At 37.4% G+C, this 17,779-nt stretch overlaps 1 protein-coding gene across 33 annotated transcripts in view; it reads left to right on the top strand.

The window, feature by feature from the left end:
• DLG2 (discs large MAGUK scaffold protein 2) overlaps positions 1-17,779 on the top strand; it is a 2,168,441-nt gene that overhangs the window by 1,699,699 nt on the left and 450,963 nt on the right. The gene's annotated exons all lie outside the window — the stretch shown is intronic.

The following is a 17,779-nucleotide window of genomic DNA, read 5'->3' as shown; positions in this document are numbered from 1 at the left end:
CATGTGTCTAATCCCATATGTGATTTTATACTTATATGAGATACTTTTCTTTTTTTATCTACTCATGTAGTGGTATTTCTGTCTTACATGTTTCTTCTCAGGAATGTGGACAAAATAATAGCCGCTTTATGGTGCACAGATCAGTAGCCAGGCACTTTACATAGGTACTTGATTGTTTCTAATAATCTCAATAATTTTGCAAAGTGTGTGTTTTGATCTAGCAATTGGAGGAATCTGGGCTGTACCCAAGGCATTCTCACATCCAAGCTCATCTTCTCACAGAGCCTTAATCACGTTCACTCTGTACACTGTAGCTTCTCACTCTGTTCCCCACTTCCCACATCCCCTCTGCCACGAATCTGTAGATTCTGAAAGGAAATTTGAGCCTTGTTCACACGATTCAATCTGGGAAACAGCACCATTAGAAAGAGAAAGAAGATGCTTACAAATCAGTGACCTTCTTATGCCCTTAAAAGGCTGATATAATCTTAAAGAATTCTTTATTTCACTTTTAATTAAAACCAAGAGACTGAGCCCTCTGAGAATGACTCACAAGGCATAGCCCCTTTCTAAGTTTATGTAGTAGCTTATTTTTCAAAGGCTGTCACTGCCTTTTTGAAGTAGGTGATCACTAAACCCAATAGGAATTAAGGAAAATAAGAAGAGATTAATTGACTCCCAGAGTGACAGAGGCCACTCTTGCTACATTTGGTTTTATAGCCTATTTCCTCTGCAGTGCAATCTGTGAAAGGGTTTACATGGAAAGAAATACCCCTTGATCTTATATTAATGCATTGTCTCAATAGATAATTTCTTAAATTTACAGCATTCATTGTTGTCCCTCACTATTTTTTGATACTAGCGGGAAGATATTCTTTCATTAAGAATTCAGTAATTGTTTTAAAAGCACAGTTAACATTTTGTAATGTAAAGGACAACAGAAAACAAGGAACTCACCCTGTTTTAAAAGCTCTTATTTACTCTGCACAACAACCCAGGCAGGTAGAGTCAGGAGGCTTCATGAGGGTCAAATACCTTGAGATAACAGAGCTGGGAAGTGAAACCAGATTGGTTTTACTCCAGAATTCCTATTTGTGATGTTCAAATAACTCTGTGATAAAGCAATCTAAATTTAATTGATTAGCTTTTTTAAAAAAAAATTAAAAGTGAGATAATGTCTCTATCTGAGATGATGTGAATATTTTCTATTAGTTTTAGTATGTCTGTTTGTGTTTTGGGAGTAATCTTTGTATTTCCTTTAGTAACCATCAAATTATTGGGTAGCAATAAGAAAACAGAGAATAAGCACAGCTTCAAAAGCATTCCTTTGTGAAGGAAACTACCTATGAGAAAATTCTATGCAAAAATCACCATGGCAACAAATTGTAGGACTCAGAATCAAGATAGTAACGTTAAACCATAACACCCATTGCGTAGATATTAATTAAAACCACTGATGTTTATCGGGTGCCCTTAGGTGCTATGCGCTATTCCAGAAGTTTTATATGTACCAACTCATTTTAACCTTATAATGACTTATGCGGTAGCTATGATCATCCCAATTTTATGGAAATATTACGGTACATGATTTGAGAAACAAATGGAAACAATGAGATGAGATAGTTGCAAATGAGGTCATCAGAAATTACACTTAGAATATTAATTTTATTTGAGCAGAAGTTTTGTTTTATTTATCATTTTATTCCCTGTGCCAAAAATGGTACCTGGCATGTAGTACTAATAGTAACAATGACAATACAGATGATGATGATGGCAACTATGAGGATAGTGATTACAACAATCACTGTTTATCATCTTGTTACCTACCCAGCAGAACTTTATACAAATTAACTCATTAATCTCCACAGCAACCCAGGGAGGTATGTGTTATTATTATCCCATTTTGCAGGTGATGAAACAGTTAGCTAACCTTTCTAAGGTCACATGGGTAGAATTTGAACCTAACTAGGCTGGTACCAGAGTCTGTGTTTTTAAATGTGCTTAATAAATATTGACTGAATATTATAGTAGTAATTCTTCAAGTATTGAATTCTGCTTCAGAGAAAAGTACACCCCATTAAACAATAGTCACATCTTTTCAGTAGATAGGTGATATATCAACAGATGACTGATTGATATATGAAGATAGATAGATAGACAGACAATGAATATATGGTTAAGAGACTAGACTCTAGACACAAAATATTAGAGTTTGAATTTTGCCTCCACAACTTTCTAGCTTTGTAAACTTGAGCAAGGGACTTTTCTAAAAGGTAGCAATTATTGTAGTATCAATCTCATGGGGTACCTATAAGGATTTCAAGAGGTTTTATATAAAGTGCTGAGAGCAATACCTGATAAATATGAAGTGCTCCATAAATTTTAGCTATCATTATATTTGTATGTGTGAGATGATGTATTATGACCCCCCCCCCATAGATACCTCAGGCTGAGGTGAGAATGAATTTTTTTCAAAAGACTGTTATAAAAGACTGTTTCCATTCATAGCTTAATAGTGAATCCAGTGAATTGTGAAGGGAGATGAATGGTAGGGTTGGCAGTATGGGGGAAGGGCTGTGCAAGCCTGCCTGTATTTATATAGAGATCTAAATATTTTAGAATGTAGAATTTTATTTTAATTAAGAGATTAAAATCTGCCTCTCAGAGAAGAGAAAATAAACCTTCCCTATCAACCCTTTAATTTGGTTCTGTAGACCTTCAGCTCATATGAGGTTTAAAGGATCTCTTGAAGAGGGCTTTTAAAGTCAGTAGGTGTGTGTGTTCCAAATTGAATACTAAAACTTAAGATCACTCTATGCCAGAGGAAATCAATACCTTAGAGGGTAAAGAGGAATTTTATGGCTTGCTTTTAAAAGGAGAGGGTACGCTGGGCCACTACTAAGCAGCCAAAGCCTTTGTCCAAATTTTACGAAGGCTCCCCTTCTTCTGGCACGCACTGTGTCAGGGTCTGTGGCACGATGAACAGCATTCAGACTAGATTTCAGCCCTAACTCATCCCCATGACCAAGTGTTCTTTGAGCAACCTGCCTAACATAATAAATTGACCCAAATGAAGATGTATATCAGGATATGAATAAGAATTTCATTTCTCTGTGTTATTTAGATCTCCTTCAAATTCATCTAATTCATGCTCTGTTTTCTTTCCTATGCCTCTGGCATAATTGTAAAGATATTATTCCATCAGCCTTATGGGAAAAAAATAACTAGATGCTAACATAGGTGCAGAGATGGTTGGGTACAAAGATTGGACTAAACAGTTTAGTCCAACCTCTATATTTTCCAGATGAGGAAACTGTCACTCAGACCCCAAACAGGCATTAAATTCATATTATAAGGTTAGCACTTCTGAGGATATGCAATCCAGATGTGGCTGACCCCTGTTCTCAGAAGATTTAGGGACCACTGGACCTAGAGAGTTTCTTTTGTGGATATAGTCAACAGCCACCTGTAATGTAAAAAAAGAAAAATAAGAAAATAAAAGGTCTAGAAATTTATTATGGATAGCATATTTCAAATATGTATGAATTTTAATCAGCTTCTGCCTTATTTATTTTGGATCCAGCCTGATTTTTTTCCATAGCTATATATAGATTTGTATTTATTGAATGCTGGGTATTCAGAGACTCTGCATGGGAAACCTGAAGGTCAGATAGTAGCCCCGTTTTCCTTTCTATCTGACCAGTTACTTGGTAAGTTCTTACTATTCTCACCAGCAGTGAAATAGTACAGGGCCTATGGTACCTGTAGACCCTAAGCTACACTGGACATGAGGAAAGCAGCTGTGAAATATAAAACAGAGCCTCTACCAGATTTCTACCATTATAATTGCTGGAGTTCTGTGATTATTCTTTCCCTCCTTATAGGGCCTGTTGGTGAATCACGAGATGTCCTAGGCAACCATTTCCACACTTACAATACAACACTTTCCTTATTGCTTTCCCATAGAAATCTCCTCACTTACAAGAACTTCCTTACTCTTCTCACCCTTGTCACTGTCCCAATTGCTTTGAGTGATGTTATGTTGGATATGCATCTCCTTTCCCACTCTTGTCCACACTGGAGCTCCATGTTGACGCTAGACTTCTAAGAACCGGGCAGTGTCTGGCAGAGGCAAGATGAGAAGCCTTCAGTTTCTTTTACAAAGACTTTTTTTTTTGACCAAGATTTTTCCACCTTGGGCTGTGACTTCACAGAGGGGAGTCTCATGTTACAGCACTGAGATCCCCACTCTGCCCTTTGACAGGTGCCATGTGGGACCCATGGTCAGCTGAGGCCTCTTTCCTCAGGCAGGGACTTTATTTCACTTTCTGTCTTCCACAGCAGCTCTGTTCCTGTGCTGGCCAGGTTCCCTGCCCTGATTTTCATACTGGAGCCTTTTCCTCTGGGATTCTTGTGACTCATAAAGTCAGCCTCTAATTCAGGCACTTTTCCCAGCAGAGAAACAAAAAAGACAGACATGGACTTTTTTGTTGTTGTTGAGTAGCATTAACATTCAGTTTCAGGAGCAACAAACCTTTTCTTAGAAGACGATATACCTTTTAAAACCCTGAAGTTAAAGAATTACCACAGGAAGAATGGGGATGGCAACTGTAGGAAATCAGGATAGGTGTGAGTGAATGCCTTGGCCACTGAGGCCTCAGGCAGCTACTGGTATCCAATAGGTCGAGAGCACCTATGAACCTCTGATCAAAGACCTTCTGCTGTAAATCATAGCTCCACAATGCTAGTTGTCTCTCCTGAGTTCTCACCTATACGTATACTGTTGGTTTCTTCTTTCCATTCTCTGTAAAAGGCCCCCTAATGTATCTCATGTTCTTGCTTTAGCCCACAGTGAGACCTCTTTCATGGAATGCCATGGAGCCCTCTCTCTTTCCCTAGGTCAACAAGTAGAAATTCACATGTGTTCAAGATCCAAGCTCTTTGTAATGGGACATCTGCCTTCTCACATTATTACTGTTTTCAGACCCTACCTTTCTGCTTGGTAGATTCAAAATCAGTTACTAAGGGGACTTGCAAACAATCCTTAATTCTTCTTCATGCACTTTCATCCCATAATGCCTAAGGGAATAATGAACTTCAAGAACAGCCAAAATCGAATTGTAGATTTTCCTCTAGTAATAACTGTGTAACTCTAGTAATAACTATGAAAACAGAGTATATTTCTGTCATCTGTTTAAAGGTAGGAACCATGCTGTATGTTATCATGTGACACATGAGCACATAGTAGACATTCATTGGAATGACAAGTGGTGGGTATTCACCTACGACTGTGACTTATAGTCTTATAGCTCAAAGGAAGAGTTCACATTTAATGGAAGCTCTTCTTCAGGCTCAAGGATATGTGCAGAAGAACTGGCAGACAGAGGGAAGTCCTTCCAGCAGGGTCAGATTTCATCCTTGTTCTCTTGGGGGATGGTGATGCACATAGTTTCCCCTGGGATTTTTTTATTTCAGAGTTAGGACACAGAAACTGATTTTCATCAGCCCATCTATTATGTACTATAACAGTGTCTGCTTTTTGTTAAAGTCTTTTTCATCTATACTAAACGTGTCAATATCAGATGCTCTGGAGAAGTTTCACCATATGTGGATGCCTCTAACATATCTTAGGTTAGGTCATTGTAATGAGCATGACTAGACTTTGAAAAGTGGAATCAAGGTACATAACAAGCAAAATTCTCAGCCACTCTGATTGACTCTGTAAAAGGTAATAAAACAAAAACTATTCAGCAAACTTAGAAGATTGAAAAGAAGCAAATTAAGACCTGCAAAAGGACTTTATTTTCAACACCAGTCACTCTGAAAGTTTGTTTAGCATGCTAAGCAAATGTCAGTGGTTGGCAAGGTGAGGGTAATTGTCATTGCCTTTCTCTGAAGTTCCTTCTACCAATGATAAATAAAAAGAAAGGGAAAGAAAAACACATTGCAAATAAGCCTAAAGCTAATAGTGCATCCTCAGGGCCTTTAGTATTATTAAATCATATAATGCTTGACCTGAATCAGAAAACTTTCCACCCAAACACTTAAAAAATTGAGAAAATACCTCCAGCAAAATCAAGAGACTCACCCAAGATCACACAGTCACACCAGTAGTCTGTGACGGATATAGCAGTTGGGTCAGAGACTTCAGGTGGTAGTGCTTTTTCTCATTCACCAGCCTGTAATTTCAACTAAACACAATCTGCCATAATGTTTCATGTTAAGAAAGATGGCCTATCATAGAGCAAGACCGGAAGGAAGGAAATAAAACTTACCTCAGGTTAACAGTGTTTACCTCAGGGAAGTATAATCGGGATGGGGAAAGGAATTATCCTTTACTTTATACAATTTTAAATTGTTTTGTCTGTAAGCATGTTTAAGTTTTGTTATTAAAAACTAAATTTAGGCTGGGTGCAGTGGCTGAGGCCTGTAATACCAGCATTTTGGGAGGCCGAGGTGGACAGATCACTTGAGGCCAGGAGTCTGAGACCAGCCTGGCCAACATGGTGAAACCCCATCTCTACTAAAAATACAAAAATTAGCCAGGCATACTGTCATGATCCTGGAATCCCAGCTACTCAAGAGGTTGAGACAGGAGAGTCTTGAACCTGAGAGGCAGAGGCTGCAGTGAGCCAAGATCACACCACGGCACTCCAGCCTGGGCAACAGAGTGAGACTTTTGTCTCAAAAAAAAAAAAAAAAAAAAAACCTAAATTTAAAAATCTCCCATTAGGCTCAGAATTTCAGTCATAAGTATGCACCCAAGAGAAATGAAAACATACATCCTTACAAAGCTTGTTTACAAATGTTCATAGCAGCATTGTTCATAATATAGCCAAAATATGGAAAAAACCCAAATGCCCATCAGCTGATGAATGGATAAATAGTATGTGGTATGTCTTTATAATTCAATGGAATATTATTTAACCAGAAAAAAGAATGAAGTACTGATAAGTGTTACGCATGGGTAAACCATGAAAAGATTATGCCAAGTAAAAGAAGACAATCGCAAAGAGCCACACCTTGCATGATTCCATTTCTGTGAAATGTCAACAATAGGCAAATAAATCTGTAGAGTCAGAAAATAGATTAGTGATTGCCTGGGGCTAGAGGGAGAGGCTATGGGAATTAGGAGATGCTGATCATGGGTATGGGGTTTCTTTGGGAGATTACAAAAATGTTTTAAAAGTTGACCGTCATGATGGTTGCACAATTCTGTAAATATACTAAAAGCCACTGAACAATGCACTTTAAATAGGTGATTTTACTGTAGGTAAATTATATCTCAATAAAGCTTACTTAAAATTCTTACTTAAAAGTTAAATAATTTATATAGCCACAGTGACATTAATACTATGTCCTTATAATGTCAAATATTCAGATAAAAATAATAAAAAATAATTTTAAAAAGTTTTAATTTGCCTATGAAAGGTTATTCAAATAAATTATTCAGAAGAAGGTTTTCAGATTTTTACATTTTTAACATGGCTATAGTTCTCATTTACTAACTACTTTTTGTTTGGTGTTTTGCAAAAATAATCACTAATCCTAACAATAAATCTATACAGTAGGTATTTTTATTTCTATTTCACTGATAAAGATGATAGCTACCAGAGCTGAGATTTCAACCTAGTTTTGTTTGCTTTTGCTACACTACAATCATCGTTCCATTACATAAAACTAATCCTTAATACTCTCCTTCCCAGCCAGAAGAGTTGTCTACACTATCTCTTCTTTCTTATAACCCATTTACTCCTCAGAGAACTGGAGCTTAAGTTCTGCCCCCAGCCCTCCACTGAATTCATTTGCACCAAGGTTGCCAAGATTCTTTTTTTCTAAATCCAGTGGAAACTTTTCAGTCCCTATCTAATCTTATTTTTCTGTACACTTGCCTCTGTTGCCTGCTCCTTCCTGAAACTTTTTTAAACTTCCAGAGTCCTGTTTCCAGGCTCACTGTTGTGCTTGCATCTCAGACTTTTTCTTCTCTGTCTTATTAGGCATCTCCTTTTCTCCTCATCCTTTATGTGTCTGTTTCACCCAGTGATTCCTTCCTTCTCTTCCTACTCTGCACACCCACCTGAATGGAACACATCCACACCCACAGATCTGATTTTAAACTATGTGCCTATGTCTCTCGTCTCTATATCTACAATTAGATCTTGGCTCCAGACATACATACCTACTGGATATCGATCCTCAAATGCTCTGAAGCACATCAAAAAGTATGTTCATTACACTTACCATTCAGATTGTTGTCTCCTGTTAAATCCACTGTCTAATGACCATCAACAGTGTGGGGTAGCATTTAAGGGCATGTGCTTGAGTTCAGATCCTGGCTCTACTCACTAGCCGTGTAGCCTCTTTATGCCTTAGTTTCCTTATCCATAAAATGAGAATTTTTAAAAAAGTATCCATCTCATAGGATAATAATGAGGGTTAATGAGTTTATACATGAAAAGCACTTGGCCCATGGTAAGCTAAGTACTTCTGTGGAAAAGAGATCAGAGATCAAGTTAAGGCAAATCAGTAGTAGGAATCTAGAAAAACATCTTGGTGTTATAACTTGATCTCTGTGTCTTGGTCCATTTGCGTTGCTATAAAGGAACACCTGTAGCTGGATAATTTATAAGAAAAGAGGTTTATTTGGCTTTCAGTCCTGCAGGCTGTACAAGAATCATGATGTCAGTGTCTGCTTCTAGCAGAGGGGAGCCAGGATCACATGGTGAGAGGAAGAGAGCAAGAGAGAAGGGAGATGCCAGATTGTTTTTAACAGCCAGATCTTGCAGGAACTAACAGTGAAAACTCACTCAGTCTCCCAAAAATGACCCCAAGCCATCATGAGAGATCTGCCCCCACAACCAAAACACCTCTTCCAGGCCCCACCTCCAACACTGGGGATGAAATTTCAACATGAGACTCAGAAAGGACAAATATCCAAACTATATCACCAAGCATCCTATCCATATATCTTTAATATCTCTTGAATGATTTTTCTGCAGTCTTTCCATATCATCTCCAGTCTACATCCAACTAGAATCGCTGCTCATCTGAAGTATTTACCCACTGGTTTTCACCACAGTCTGTCTATATGCACCTGCAATTCATTATCCACACTGTAGCCCATGTGGAGCATTCTGCATTGCAAATCTGGTTGTCATTGACCTGATTAATCTTCCACTCCCCACATCACCTGTCTTTCAGTCATATCAGTTCTTTCAGTTCACAGAAAAAACAAAAGTCTCCCTTTCTTTGAGGTCCTTGCTTATGCTTCCATTTTGAAACTCCTCCTCCCTCTCTTAATGGGCACATGTACCATTCACCTGGCCACCTCATTACTAGCTCCCACAAACAGGTCTGTTCACATGAGTAACTGTTAATAAGCCCAAGAAATGTGTTTTTGGTGGTGCCACCAGAAACCCCTCCCTGAAGTTCTCAGCATGGGTGAGGGGACCTCCTCCATCCTTCCAAAGTTATAGAAATTAGCCTACATTATTATTATTATTAATTACTTGATTTCCATGTTTGCCTTATCAACTAGACTGTGAGCCTCTTGAGTTCAAGGACTCTGTTTTAATTATTTCCTCTATCCCTAGTGCCAGCAATGTGCCTGGAAAGTATTGAGTTGTTGGTTTTTTAAGCAATAACAAAAAAATATTTAAATCATTATTCATTTATTTACTCCCATAAGAGCCCTGTATTTGGTGATCCTGTGAAATGCTCTGTGCTTTCAACTGAGAATACAAAGATAAATTAGATTTAGCTCTTTCCTGAAGAGACTCCCAATCTAACAGAGACCACAGCAGACAGGAAAACAATTAGCATTCCATACAAAGGTGCTATAATCGAGGGCATATTCTGACAGGGTATCAAGAATGGAATATGTTAATTTATTAACATGATTAAAATGAGAGAGAAGTTAAGGGATGTTTACACACACACAAGCAAACACACAGATTGACACTGAGAAGTCTGTGGGATATTAACTAATGGGGTCAGGTGACTACATTCAATTTGAATTAAAATAGAGATAGAAACCTTTCTTGGACATAATTATAGCCCTCACTGCCTTATTCTTCCCACTATTTAAATTGGCTCCTTAAGCTCTTCCCCAACCTTTGACAAAGCCACGGGCATACTATAAAATATTCTATCTGTGTAATTCCAGCACGCATGGATGTTCTCTCAGTGTTTTCCCAAATTCGAGTCCATAGAGTTGAGCTGATTCATGGCCAAATTTCTGCTGGCCTGGGGCAAAAAGAAAGAAAAGAAGAACTTTGCAATGTACACATACAAATATCAGTATCGGGTTGCCCATTGTCCTTCCTTGGGAGGAATCCTTCCTGAGATTGGAATCTCCCTTTAATTTTGGTGTTAAAAATATTTTATTTTATGAAATTATGGTGATGATAGATAGTAGATGTTATGTTAACGCGCTTCATTTACAAAACTAAAACGTGGATTTGTCTTCAGGATTTTTCATTAAAATCGTTCCTGCCACTGTGTGTTCTTGATGCAGTCCCCCAGTCACCCTCTTGAAATCAGCTAGCACTCTTTTCACGGTGCCATTTTTTGTACACTCATGCACAACATTTGGTAGACACTGTGTTTGAACATCTGATTAATTTTGGCTGTGGACCCTCTATTTTCAAAAGCCCTTGGATCCAGACACATTGGGGACCCGAACAAGACATCTTAAAGATAACAACCCAGTCATAAGTTGGATGATTACTATATATACAAGTCATCATCAATAATGTTACTTTTTGGTTTTTGTGATGTCCCTGACATCACATATGTCTCCATTTGACATATGTCTCCATTTGACATATGTCTCCATTTGACAAAGAAAAATTTATATAATTTTGATGACATTTTTATTTTTTTCTTTGTTTTCTTTTTTTCTATATAGCTGCATTATATGACAGCCCTTGTATGCTGATAGCCCCTCAGCAAGTGAGAGTATATAAGTGCAAAATATGATTGCCATTTTTGCTCTTGTGTTTTATTTGTTGCTGTTTCAATAATTCTTTTTTTTTCCATTGCTCTAAACTGCTTATATTATAACCTTTGGGGTAGGAATTAACAAGTTATCTGTACAGCTTTCAAAACACCAAAATAAGGAGACACATTTTGTAATTGCACTGTCAAAAAAAAGAAAACAAAAAAAAACCTTTTGCTTTTCTTTTAGTAACAGGCATAAAGAATGTCATTTTATTTCCTAAGGTTTTTTTCCTCTAAATTGATCCCTCACTATTTTCGTTGATTCATTGTACAATGCTAGCCTTATTAGAGAACATTTTTTGTAGCTCTGATCCTGCTAAATAGAAAAATAAAGTGATTTAATAACTCCATATTATTAAATGTTATGAGGCTAACATTGAAATGGAGTTGAGAATTACAGAGGCAACAGAAGCTAGCAGTAACACATGAGATGGACAATTTTGCTGTAAAACCAGCATTCTTAAATGTCACTCATTAACACTGTGTATACAGAGGAGCTGATCTGAACTACAAAGGAAAAATCCCACACGTTAAAAAATAATGAAAGAAAAAAAAACCTTAGTTCATAGAAACACTCAATCTAAGACAAGTTACATGAGGAGTAGAAAATTATAAGTTTAGCCTGTTAGTTTTGCTAATATGAAACTGTACCCTGAAGGAAAAAATAACTACGGTAAAAGCAATATAGAATGATAATTATATTTTGTTATACCCAAACCTACACCTTTGCCTTGGATTGTCATTATTTGACTTCTCAATTCAGGCAGTTCTGTCTATTGTCAGCTTCATTCCCCTGTTCCTTCCTCTGTCTGCCTCTGCCCTTGCTATTCCTCTACACTGAGCTACTTTCCCATCTTTCTTTGGTTTTCATAACTGTATCAGTATAAGAAAATCTAGCTCAAGTATTTATTATTTACATCACTTTTTTTCTTGAGCACTTCTACCTTTGTGAGTGCCTATCTTCTTTGGAGTCATATCATGTTTTGCCTACTTTAGGCCAAACTATTATTGCTCAATTAAAGATTACTTTGTGTAATCGGCAAATCATTCATTTCTGTGGTCTTGTCTCATTAACTATATTAATGTAAACCTCTTGAATATAGAGGCCCTTGATATCAATTTGTTGGTATCCCCATAAAAGTAGAATAATGCCAAACACATAGTGGGTTCTCAAATGTTCAGTGTGTCATCTTTAATAATCATCACGACAATGATAGCTGTCAGGGATGAAGAGCAACTGAAATGTCTTCTCAAAGTACCTGTATGAAAACCACATTTTTCTCTAAGTTAAAATAGCTGTACTTTTTCCTTGAATAATCTTTTAAGTTTTTAAAGTATTAATAATTGTACATATTCTTGGAGTGCAGTGATGTTTCGATACATGTAATGTACGGTGATCAGGTTAGCATATCCATCATCTCAAACATTTATAATATCTTTGTGTTGGGAACATTTAATATTTTCCTTCTAGCTATTTGAAACTATGTATTATTGTTAAATGCAGTCATTCTACCGTGCTATAGGACATTAAATTGAAATAACAAAGAAAAGTTCTCCACGGTGCTTCCAGGACCGTTCATTTGATGTTCATGTTTCACAGGACCTTGACTTCTTTAGTAGAAGAAAAGTTAAACTTTAATGAAAACACTGACTGACCATTAATCGAATATTTTCTTAGTTCCAAAAGTTGTCAGCTTTGAGGTCATTTTATGTCAATTTGATGACTCTAAAACTCTTCTCCCTTAAAACCACACTTCTTGTGTCACAGCATACTGTATCCACACTTTTGCAATGCACATTAACTTCTCAAATAGTCTATTACAGTGCTCAGCAGCTGCAATTCTCCTACAGGTTTGACACCTTTTCAGTCCAACTTTTCAATGTAGTCTACACTCCACTTCACTTGGTTGATTTACTCAGCTGGGTTTATTACTGAACTGTTCATTTAATTTAATGACTAACAAAAGACTCAGATAAAATTCTCCATCCTGTTTTAGAGCCTAGCATAATTAGACACATCTCCCACATCTTCAGATAGCAAATTTAATTAGAATCTCCAGTGGATCACTTTCTAGGGCAGGAACAGGACGTGGAGACATTGAGGCTGCTTCCCTGGAATAGAGGAAGAGTCTTCCCAGGCTTTCTTTGTATTGACCTGTATCAAATGTCTCAGAGGAAGATTGGACCAGAAGATAAGCCTGTGATATATTCGAACCCTTGAGCAATACTGTCTCCAGGGATCAAAGTCCTTTTCCCTCAACCAGTAATCATTTGATGAAGCATAACAATTAATGACCCTGGGAGTTTCTCAATTGGTCCAGCATAAGTCTCTCTTTTTTCAGATATTTAATTTCTCCCCATTTCATTTCACCATAAATTTAAAATTTGAATTGGACATCAGTAATTTTGAAAAGTTAAACATTTATTTATTTTATAACAATCCGTCGGTTCTCTGCCTTCTTACTTTTTACTGCCACATTATATGACCTTATGGCTTTTCCCAAACTTACTCTGCTTTCTTGCTATTCACCAGAGTGGATGTAAGTGAGGTCTTTGACAGTGGCTTCCATTGTCAGTTGCAGTGCTACCAGTCTAGCATGGAATGATACTCAGTTTACTGCCAGGAATTATTATACTCATTTCTCTGATTAATTACTATTTGCAAAAACCTTGCAGCTGGATGGAATCAAAGAGCATTAGCACTGAAAGGAGTCTCAGACATTATTTGTTTCAGTACTCTCCATTATACAGATGGGAAAACAGTCCCACAAAAGGGAAAATGGCCTGCCCAAGGTTGTGTAGCAACTGAGTAATAAATGCCCGACTAGAACAAGGGTCTTACTGCTTTCACTCCAATTGTCATTCTAGCACCTAAACTGAAATCTCTTGAATAGCATATGGCATAAAACCTTGTATTTCCTTTCATTCCTTCAAGATGATACTCAGTGAGGCAAGGACGCAGAGTCTGCAGAGGCTAAAAAGCTGCATATGAGGGTGGGCATGATAGCTTATGCCTGTGATCCCACACTCTGGGAGGCTGAGACGGGAAAATTGCTTGAGCTAGGAGTTCAAGAATAGCCTGGGCACATAGCAAGACCTCATCTCTATGAAAAAATGTTTTAAATAGGCAGGCATGCTGGCACAGGCCTGTAGTCCTAGCTACTGGGGAGGCCAAGGTGGGAGAATCACTTGAGCCTAGGAGCTCGAGGTTACAGTCAGCTGTGATTGCACCACTCTGCTACAACCTGGGTGACAGTAAGACCCTGTCCCTTAAAAAAAAATGCTGCATATTGAGTCCCTTCCTTTGGCCAGTGGCCTACTCTAACAGTCATGTGCAATAATCTTTAACTCAACAAATACTTACTAAGCAAATAATGTTTACTCTGCTTGGAATGGCTCAGTTAGACAATTGTGGGAAGATAAAAAAGGACACTGTATTTGACCTCTAGGACAAATGCTAATGGTGGGTGTGAGGCAGATGAAAAATATGCTCTGTTTTTGTATGTGTGTATGTGTATGTACATGCGTGCATATGCTCGTGTGTGTGCATGCATATATGCTCATGTGCGTATGGAGAGAGAGAGAGAAAAAGAGATAGTCATAATCAATACAGCGTGCTTCAGGAGGTGCTGAGAAGAGAAAGATCTCAAGTGTTCAGAGGAAGGTTAACATAGTGGGAAGACAAAGGTTGGTCTCCAAGGCTGAAAAAAAAAGAAGGTGAAATAACTTGAATAAAGGAATAGAGATGAGAAGGCATCTATGAACTCATTCACTTATTCATACATGTAGTGACCATTCATTAAAAGCTTATTCTTTGCCAGATGGCAATAAGTATAGGGATACTTAGATGAAAAAAATGTTTTCTGATCTCAGGGGATACATACTCTAGACCAAACTTCTAACACTTTACTGTGCATAAGAAACAACATTTCCAATGAGCTCTCAGGAGATGCCAATGTTGCAGGTATTTGAATTGCACTTTAAAAACCAATAAACTTGCTTATAAAATGATGATTATAATATAACATGACAGTTGCCATAATGGAGACAAGCTACTTGGGAAGCTGAGGAGGGATGGTCAGTTGAGCTTAGGCAAGGGTGCCTTGGGAACGGAGAGTGGAGGTGGTGGTGGCAGTTGTCTAGATGGGCTTGAAGGGGTGTGCAAAGCAGCAGCAGACAAAGCCAAAACCATAAACTAGAACTGTATATAAAATGGAGGGCCTTAAATGCCAGGGCAGGAAGGAACTCAGGCTTGCTTATAAACTTCTTGCCACATTTCCTGAGTGTGATTTTTCTTCCTTTACCAGTAGTGTCAGAAAGAATTAATAATTATAATATTAATAATAAGAACTGACCATTATTGAGCATGTTGATGGGCCAGCACTGGGATAAACGGGTTACATACATGAGCTCATTTGATCTCACAAGCATCCTATCAAGTAAGTCATTATCTTTCCCATCCTATTATGCTGTTATTGTCTTCTTTTTCAGAATTAAAAAACAAAAATAGTGAAGCTTAGAGAGGGTATCTGGATATTTGAAAATAACTCTCGTTCACTCCAGGGATGCTATCATCCTAATTTACTCAGTGTGAACCAAAAGAAGGTCACATGATCTTGTATTCTCAATTCTATTCTCTATTATTTTTGTATTTTCTATATACTTCTGCTATCATACTAAATAGTAATTTGTTTACCTGCCCATATTCCTCACTGTGCTGTTTTATTCCTATTTTATTCCCCAATGTTTGGGATATAGTAAGTGTTTGGTGATTAACTATATTCTAATTCTTCTGGAATGTGATCCTTCTAGTTTCTTTCATGCCTTCTTTCTCAAGATGTTTCTCCCACATTAAATGTTCTCTCATTTCTTCTTTCTCAAGCTGTTTCTCCCATATTAAGTGTTCACTGTTTAAAACAGTCTTCACATTGACAACTTCAGTGCGACATCTTCAAATGCCATCTCCTATATGGATCCTTTTCTGATTCTTCCTCTGCAGACCTTGGAAGAAACTGGCTCTTCCTTCTTAGCAATTTCATAGTATTTTTCTGGTACCTCTGTTATAGTACTTTTATCTTATATTAGGTATATGCAGTAATTTCTGTGCTTATTTTATGTCACCGCTAAATTTGAAAGTCCCTTGCAGAAGGAGTAAGCCCTGATAATGTGGTTATTAAGTGGTTAACTTTCGGAGCCATACTGACAGGGGATATTTTTAGGCTTTTTTTGTTAGGTTGGTTGGTTTTTGTTTTGTTTGTTGGTTTCCAGTACCTTTGCTCATTGACCCAATTACCTTGGTGAAGTTTCTTAACCTCGATGAGATTCATGTGTAAAGTGGGGAAATAATGTTTACCTCGAAGGTTATCTGGAGAATTAAGTGGCACATATAAAGTGCTTTGCATTGCCTACATAGTAAGCACTTGATACATGGATGATATTGTTGGTGTCCTTTGTGTTCTACCCACATCACACTACTCTCTCCAAAAGTAGACGCTAATAATATTTTGTAATAGATGGATGAATGAATGAGTGATCAACTTTCTTATGAGGCTTACCTCCTCTACCATATTGTAAATAGTTCTATTATACTTCTGTGCTCCCCTATCTCCCAAACTATGTATGTAGGTCTTTATTAAATATTGAAATCTTGGCCAAGTGTGGTGGCTCGTGCCGGTAATCCCAACACTTTGGGAGGCCGAGGTGTGTGTGTGTGTGTGTGTGTGTGTGAGAGAGAGAGAGAGAGAGAGAGAGACATCTAATATAGCAATCTTCCAATTAGCAAGCTGGAAACTGGAATTTACTCCTAACAAAACAGAACTATTCACAAAACTATTTATAACTTTTATTTTGTGAGCTTTTATAGTGCAAAACTATATATGTGTATATATAGAGAGAGAGAGAGAGAAAGAGAGAGAGAGAGAGACAGACAGACAGACATACAGACATCTGATATAGCAATCTTCCAATTAGCAAGCTGGAAACTTGAATTTACTTCTAACAAAACACAGCTATTCACAAAACTATTTCCAACTTTTATTTTGTGAGCTTTTATAGTGCAAAACAATATAATTTTACTAAAATTGCTTCTTTAAAGGGGAAATTTGCATATCAAAATTTATTTGGCCCACCCTATCACACAGCTGCATAACAGTATGTTGATAATGTACAAATGGCTTACGTCAAAGATGAATTAGACCATTAAGATGTAAAAAGCAACAACCCATCAAAAGATGATAATGAAAGTTCATTGGGGCATTTAGGGAATTTAGTGAGTAGAAGTGCTTAACAATAAATTAGGCAAAATGTTTCAACTTAGTTGATTCTCAATAAGTGGTCCATAAAACATATATGTAAGCAAGAATGACCATGGTAAACATGTCTGCTTATTCACTACACTTGTTATCATCTGTTTTGCTAAAAGCTTTGGAGAACAAAGTAGACCTCATCCCTTTGCTGTGGGTCTCTGTAAGATGGAAGACATACCATATATAAGCCATCACAGGATTCCTCAGTTAGTCATACAATTAACATAAATTGTGATAAGTGCTGCAAAGGAAAAGACCAGAGTTCCTTGAGGAAATAAGACTAGAGGGAAGGTCAAAGGAAGGTTTTTGTAAGGAAGTTCCATTTAATGGAGCCCCAGAGGATGGGTAAGAATCAGATCAAAAGTGAGAGAAATCGCTTAACAGTTGGGCTAATATGTATCATGACCCTTATTTCTTCCAAACCACTGAGCCCCTGCCTCAGTTTCCTCACCTACTAAGTGGTGATATCAATC

This window comes from Pan troglodytes, chromosome 9 (genome assembly GCF_028858775.2).
Source record: "Pan troglodytes isolate AG18354 chromosome 9, NHGRI_mPanTro3-v2.0_pri, whole genome shotgun sequence".
In the NCBI taxonomy this organism is placed as follows: domain Eukaryota; kingdom Metazoa; phylum Chordata; class Mammalia; order Primates; family Hominidae; genus Pan; species Pan troglodytes.
This window is presented reverse-complemented; position numbering and strand designations above follow the sequence as displayed.